General features: G+C 37.2%; 1 pseudogene; it reads left to right on the forward strand.

The window, feature by feature from the left end:
• Window positions 1–247: 247 nt before the first annotated feature.
• On the forward strand, window positions 248–4028 carry LOC140952354 (uncharacterized; annotated as a pseudogene).
• Window positions 4029–8416: the final 4388 nt, after the last annotated feature.

The raw sequence follows: 8416 nt of genomic DNA on the forward strand, positions 1-8416 counted from the left end.
ATAGTATAAACCATTGAAGACAGTAACGGTAAATATATTTAATACAGTCTAGCGATCTTTTTTCAGGGGAGCAAAGGAATTGAAGGAGGGGGGGGCTCTGAAATTTTTTCGACTACCAAGGAGGGGGCTCCTAAAAAATTGAACCGCTAGCGAGGGGGGCTGCTAAAATTTCAAGCTTCGAGTTTCAATATCTTCATCCCTCCTCTTGTCATATTAAATGAACTTTCCCTTACTAGCCAATGTTTTTATGTGCAGCATCGAAGAAACTCTTAAGCACAAAGGCAAGATGTCTACATATTACAGATTATATGTTGATGACAAATTAAGGATCATGCGTGACAAAGTATCAGCTGATAACTTCCTTCAGACCCTTGACCATTGCCATTCCTCTGTTACGTTTACCAAGGAAACAGAAAAAAATGGCATGCTTCTGTTTCTCAACACACAATTGTTGAACAAATCTACACACACTGAGACAAATGTTTATGTGAAACCAACAAACTCTGGCCTCTTGTTGCAATACAAGAGTCATGTCGATGATCAATATAAATATGGCCTGTTAAAGACTATGCTTGATTACGCATTTCGACTTTCTTCTAACTCGTCCTATTTCTCTGAGCAATGTGATCACCTCAACCTTTTATTCTCTACACTAACATACCCAGAAAAACTTATTGATTCTACAATCACTTGATTTATTGCTTTGAAAGTATCTGATCAACCCGTTTCCTCACCGACTGATACCAATGGATGGGACCCCGTTCCAACTGTTCTTCCATTTAAAGACCAAGCCACAGCTTATATTCTTCAGAATCAACTTACGGATTGGAATCAGAAGGTTCACACGAACACCTAGCCTGTCTTTGTGAGTCAGAAGATTGAACAAGACCTAAAACTGTGCAAAGTCCAGCCACCGGTTGTAGACCAAAAATGCCTAGTATTTAAGGTATTAGAACTGCTATAAAGTCGAAAAATGATCATGCTTATAAAATCGCTTATTTGAAATGTACTCTTAACCTGAACTCAAATTCAAAAATGAAGCATTTTCGTTAAATAAAAGCCGAGAAAACGAAGGCAAAAGTTGGTATCTAAGAGCGCCTTTTTGGAATATTTAAAGTCACAGGGCCCAAATCCGACGCGATACTTCCTGCTGTTGACAGAAATGTTGCCATTTACGCTTTTATTCTGCTTCCCCAAAATGAAGTACAATTGTTTTGACATTTCTAAATCGTTTCTATGGCTGTAAAAAGCCTTCTAGAGACGCATCAGATATATGATCCTTGCAAGGTCGATAACAGATAAGGCCGCAGTTTTATGATCTATTATGCAAATTAGCACGTTGCTAAGGCTAAAACATTGTTTATAATGCCATATTGAGAGCATGTCACGCAACAAATTCAAACGAAGATTTTCAAATTTTCTCTCCACTTTTCGTGCTACAATCGGGTCAGTGTCACAACAAATATTAAGAACAGCGGTTTACTTATAAGAATTAAAGATGCTGACGAAGAAAGCAGCGCAACGAAAATTAAAGGCGAATTAAGGACAATTTGGCGGCTGTGTCGCAACGCACTGAAAACAGATCGATGTAAAAAGATGAGGATTTATAATACGGCTCTGAAACTTGCCAGGTTTATTCACATAATCAGTGTGCAAAGAAAGTCGTGTAGCCAGTCAATAGCCCGCGGTTAGTGGATTTTGATATCGGACTAGTGATTCTTGTTCTTAACTTGCCCAATGGGCAAGTGCTGTTCTTTGGGGAAATTCAAATAACAGAAGGATTGTAATCAATACTACTAATCAAAAAGGGTTTTGGGGCTAGTTGAAATGACTTGTGGGCCAGTACATGCTAGCTACAGCTTGCGCGAATGGCAGGCTGTAAAACTGACTTTCTTTGCAGCCTGGTAATGTTAAGGAAAAATGTTTTAAATTCCCTGCAATTCCCAGAATGTTTTGGAATTTTGGCAGCGACCTGAAGTTACAGGGCATTACAAAAAAAATCCACCTCTATGTCTCAGGAAATGTTTACTGGCTACTGCCGGGAATTTAAAGATAAATGAACAAACTAAGTACAAGTTGGTTCCATTTTTTTTTTATTCCTAGCGACTGAGAGAAAGCCAGAAATACGGAATTATTGAATTTTTGAGCCCGTGATATAAATTGGAAATAACACCTAAGGTGTGAAAATTGACACCTCGGATATCAATTTTCTGAAAGCTCCGCTCTCGCTTGATAGGCCTGTGTAATTTTTACTTTGCAAAATTCTTAATCATTTGAGAAATAAATTTTTCAAATGAAGGGTTTATAGTGCGATGGACCTGTGCGTGTAGGTTATGTTGGTCTAACATGCGCGCACTTAAACCAACGTGTTGATAAACATAAAGGCCCATTTTCTTCAAATGGCGAAGATTTCCAAGAGAAACATCTTTTGATTCCAAAGGATCTTAGCCAGAATTTCTCTGTTTTAAAGAAATGTACAAACAAGTTTGACTGCCTCGTCTATAAAATGTTGTTTATTAATAAACGTAAACCAAGTCTCAATGTACAATCGGACTCAATTTTCGCTAATGTTTTCAAATAGTTTTTAACAACTATTAGTTTTTTTCTCATTGTTCTTCAACTCCCATATTTGCTACTTTTTACATATTTTTATTCCATTGTTTTTCTCCCTTTATACATATACATGTTAATTTTTATTCTTATACTACTTGAAAATGACCAAAGCACAGTTGAAATGTCGTGAAAGATTTTTACTGTTTATTTTTACCATAAGTTCTTTAGGCAATGAACATATGATACTTTTTCAGAACATTTAATTCAGTCTCTTTTCAAAAGAGCCTGTGTGTTAGAAGTGCATTTGTGGATTTCAAGCTTGTAAATTTTATTAGCTTATTCACATGCAGCTCCTTAGATATAGTATTCCATGCCAGTCAGTTTACACATATGCTGTGAGCTGAGCCCCTTCAAATCAAAAATCAAATCATTTCTTTTTAAGTGTGCTTTTCAATTGTAATTCATATTCAGTTAACAATTAATTATTAGTAACTATTAACTATTAGTACTGTAAAGCGTTTTGGATCACTGAGAGGAAGGTGCCAAGTAACTATATATTATTATTACTAGTGATAACCAAAGGTTCCAGAGTGCGGGGGACAATAGTCGAAGGTCAAAACACTTTTTCTGGGGGGCTGTGTTTTGCGCAAGTTTCACTTAACATATGGTGAAAACATGTGATCATACTCCGAAGTCCAAACTGCCAGTTCTAAACCCGCGTGATCAAAGTGCATTCTGTGCATTCCAATCATTCTTAGTGGAAACAAATACTGGCTACATACAGTACCACTCAAAAGTAAGTAACCACCCTCTCACGAGACGTGAATTGCACTGCGCACCATGCAATTCCTGTGCCACAACATGATTCTTATAGCGCACAATGGCCTAAAACTTTAAGTACATTCATATCATGACTAAAATTCTAGAGTGATTTCAAGAACCGATGGTGAAGCTTTACCGTGACTAACACGCAAACAAATTTTTACCTCTGCAGCCTTTAAGACTGTTGCGTATTTCTGTATTGCGTAATTCTGTATTTACATGAAACATGTTTTTAATAAGAGAAATTAATGTCAAATTTCACAACACTTCATCTTGCACATCATTTTTTTAGAATTTTACCTGTTTTCACAATTATTGTGAAATTTGAGATTTATTTTCTCGGACTCCGATGAGAAATTTTCTTTGGTGTTACTATAGATGACTTACTACATCTTTAGCCCTTGAAAAATGTAAAAAAGAATGCAATATTCTTTAAATTATTCTGGCACAAGGTATTTGTCCACTGAAAGTTAAAATTAATCAATTTCCTGGTGGATTCCGTCTTAGCACTGCTGCCATAAATCAATATCTTCATTGTGGCAGCCTTTATGTCATTCCATTTGTAACATCTTTAAAAATATTTCTCTCACAGGAAACAGCAAAAGTTAAACACAGAAAATGCCGCTGATGAAAAAGATACATATATACAATGACAGCAATCACATAGCATTTAGTACTTAAATACCCTCATCACTTTCAATAAATCTAGTGAAACAGACCATCTGTGGTCATTCTTTCTCCATAATCCACACAAAGAAAACGTCCTCTTTCTTCATGAGCAAAATGAAATGCCTTGAATGTTTTCTTTTGACACTCTTAAAAAACAGTGTTTTATTCTAAGTGGATTTTTTTGGTCATGCTATTAAATGTTACGCACCTCAGATGCAAATTTCTTGTATTTATGATTCTATCGAAATATAATCTCTTTTATATTTTGTTATAGTTTGGAAATTACATTATCAGCACAGTTCCAGGGCAAGATATGAGGAAAATTACCGTAAAATTCCGAAAATAAGCCCGTCCACGTATAAGCCCCTCCAAATATAAGCCCCCCAAACTCGTAACGCAAAAAAGCCTCCGTTAAATCGCCCCTCCATATATAAGCCTCCCGGGGGCTTGTACTTGGAAAATTGCCCTCAAATGCAAAGGAAAACAAAGCAAAAACGGTAAATTTCCCTCCAACTATAAGGCTAGCCCAATCGATTTTGGAACGCAAATTTCCCTCCATGGATAAGCCCCTCTGATTATGAGTCCCTCCAAAAATAAGCCCCTCTAAAAGGGCCTCTGAAAAATATAAGCCCCGGGGCTTATTTTCGGAATTTTACAGTAATTGCCTTAAATGTTTTCTCCTGACTTTCTTAAAAGACAGCTTTTTATTCCAAACTGATTTCTGGTCACGCTATGAAATGTCTAGCCTGCAAGCAAGTTCTCCAATTTTGGGCGAGCAAAGCGAACGTGCAAGCAAGCGGCACAGCAGCTGAGGAAAGGAGAGCTTGCAACAATCTCTCATAAATTTTCATTTTTACTTCGCCGAGACGAAGGGAAATACCATCGGCTGAAAAATCATGTTCCGGAAATCAAAGTTGATTGATAGCAGGCCTGGCTGGCATCCTCTAAATTTAAACAGGAAATGTAGAAACACTATGCTCTTATCACAAAAACCACTGAACTCACTCCAAAAAAAAGACCGGTAGAGGAAGAAAATCACTTCTCCTTCTGTGAGAAAACTGTTGTCTCTGTCAAATTTGGTTGTCGTGCAGGGGGATGAGATTGGAATCGAGAACTTGTTTCAGCCCTCAAAGCAGACGGGCTTGTTTTAGGTAATCATGGCAAAGCTACATGTGAAAGTGTTGGACTGCTAATAGCATATTACAAGCCGAGGACAAGTCTTACTGATTTTGTAGTTCTTGTGGACGAAAAATCACAACCCCTCATCAGTTGCAGTCGTTTCTGTCAAGCTCCTCGTTTAGTTCTGAAAACAAGAGTGAGAGATTCAAGCGCCCAGTTCAAACGCTGCCTTTCAACAGTGGCTTCTTCACCCCAATGAATTCCACCGGATTGAAAAATTCAGAAACATGTACATGACAGTGTAGCTGTGTAGCTTGACAATCAAGGAAGCAACTGGATTAAAACATCAGAAAACCAAGTCCAGGAAAACGCTGTTCTCCAGTTCCTGAACGGATAAGTGTCTGAAATATATAATGTTGGTGATTGTGACAGGGAGCTTAGTCTTCTAAATGTGGATGACTTTTCAAATGTAAAAAAAACAAAAATCAAAGAATTGAGTTCTTATCCGAACGGACACAATGAAGTTTGATGTCCCGTGGATTCAAAAAAACTATCAGTGGTCAAAAACATTGCTTTGATACAGTGGAAAGCAGTTAAAAAAGCAATGCAATAAATAAATAAATTCTATGCACCATCGGCTATCTAAGCTTGACAGACAGTTGTAACCTTCTAATCTGCACATTTGCAGTGACAGTTTTCACACTTTGCGGTGTCCTAGGGTTTCCAAGGTGGAAATGAAAATTCATGAGTGATCGGTGCAAGCTCTCCTTTCCCTCCCACGCCCCCCACTTTCCACTTTTCCTTTTTCTTGCATGCCTTTCACGCGTCTACTTTTCACCATACCCCAAAATGCATAGTTTGCTCACAAGATATGAAATTTCATGCACATAAGATGCAAAATAATATTCTCATATTTATGATTTTACCTAAACATGACCGTTATTATATGTTTTACATTGTTTGGTAAGTACATTATCAGCACAGTTCCAGGGCGAGATATCTCAGTCAAATGTTAAAGGCTACAAGTTTTTTCAGCATTTAAAGTTTATTTCCTATTCTGCTAGAATCATTCTCAAAAGTGTTGGAGAGGTTGCTCTTTTACATCTTTTCTTCCTTCCTCCCCTCTCCCCTGGCCCAATGTTAAGCAAAATTTAAGTTTTGTGTGCGTAATTGTTCTGTTATATCCCAACATTGAATAGGGGGACGAGGGGATTAAAAAGGACTACTGTTAACTTGTAGAACCTTCCTAACTACTTTCGTCTTTTACTGTGGGTCAGCTATAAAGCAAAGGTGTCATCATTATAAGTGATTTTAAGATACGATAAAGCATCATCAGCAAACAATTTTACTGTACATATAGTACCACTCAAAAGTAAGTTGACTCTCAAAGCTCAAAACTCCAGACTCAATCCTCGCATCTCGAAACTGGAATGCTCTAAATTTCAAGACGCAATCTAGTTTTCTAATCAAAGTGTGTGAATCTGAGATCTTGATTAGGAGCAATTAAAGAAGATTTATGGTTAAAAAATTTCCTTCGAGTACAATTATTTACAGAGCCGTTTAGTTACTGTTTATGATCAAACAAAGGCTCCTTTTTAAAGACTAGTCTGACGTACAAACCATGGAAAGTCAAAAAGAATTATGGCCGTACACTGTGCACGTGTGACATCAATACAGTCATTTCTTGTATGAGTTGCCTGGTTGTTTACTTTCAAACAGAGGCTCAATTTTCACCCCTTTTACATGTATCTAACATACATTTTCGCCTTCACTTCTAAAAAGCAAGTTTCAAAAGGACTTTTAACAAAAGACCATTAGCAAATATTTTTGGTTTCAAAGTGCAAGCTTCGTTTACACGAAAGCAAACGAGTCTCATGGAGCGGTAATTTTTAGAATAAAAGGTAAGTGTACACGACAAGTTCATAGTATTTCTCGCCTCAAAATTCGAAACTTGATCCTCTATCATTGAGACTCAAGACTCCATTGTCAAAAGTTTTGAGAATCGAGAATCAAGTCTCAAGTCTAGAGGATCAAGACACGAGTATCTGTCAACTTACTTTAGAGGGGTACTGTACTACATGTAGATCATCTTGCATGTCATAAATTAATCACAAAAACATTAATGGACCGACTACTGTGCCTTGTGGCACCCCTGAAATCACTACATCGACATGACACTGTGATCTGCTAGTCAGCCATGATTTAATACATGCAAGGGTACTTCCCTGTATGCCATAGAAATGCAATTTGTTTATGAGGCATTGATGGGGTACTTTATAGAATGCTTTACTAATTGCCTGGTCTTCAACAGTGAGTATTAACCGAGTTTCACATGAATGATTTTTCCAATATCCGTGTTGTTTCACAAATAAGCTGTTATTGTCCTCAAGATGGTGCACAATGTTCTCATAAGTAATATGTTCCATGGTTATCACATAACACAGCAGCAAGGGACACAGGTCTATAATAAATGGATCATGCTTTTCCCCTTTCTTGATAACTGGGACTACATGAGCGTTTCTTCAGTCAATGGGAAGTTGACCTGATTCATATCACTGGGTGAAAAGGAAAGTTACAACTTCAGCTACTTCTGATGCATTTATCTTAATCACAGTAGCTGGCAATTTATCTGGCTCATTGGCTTTCTTACTTCTTAGTTGTTAAGGAGATTAATAATACCCTCTCTGTTAAATATTACTGAGTCCACTGCTGGAAAGTCACTGCAGCCTTTCCTTGGTATGGAGGCAATTTCCTTTTTAGGGAATATCTGTTGAAAATGGTTGCTTAAAACTTCAGGTTCACTTGTACTCTCAATCAACACCTTACCATGGGCATTTAATGGAGGAATGCCAATTTGACCTTGTTCTCTATATTTAATTTAGGACAAGAATTTCTTTGGCTTCTCCTTCAAGGCACAATCAAGAGTATTTGCTATATATTCGTCTTGTGCTGATCTGAGCTTGGTTTTCAATGCTATTTGGAATTTCCAATATTTCAGCTTATCACCAGCTTTCCCTAATTTCTTGTAGACGTTATATACACTCTTCTTTTTTCTCAATAATTTCTTGTGACTGATGCCTGCCTTGTAGGAGATGATACAAGTTGAGTTAGACCATGATCATCCACAATGTTGAGGAATTTCTGATTCACTAAAACACTGTATTTTGTATTGACTCCTGATACTGTTGTAGTTCAGCTTTAAAACTTTCAGTTTTGTCAGGCTTTGTATTCTCTCCTATTAATTAGAGAACTG

This window comes from Porites lutea, chromosome 11 (assembly GCF_958299795.1).
Source record: "Porites lutea chromosome 11, jaPorLute2.1, whole genome shotgun sequence".
Taxonomy (NCBI): domain Eukaryota; kingdom Metazoa; phylum Cnidaria; class Anthozoa; order Scleractinia; family Poritidae; genus Porites; species Porites lutea.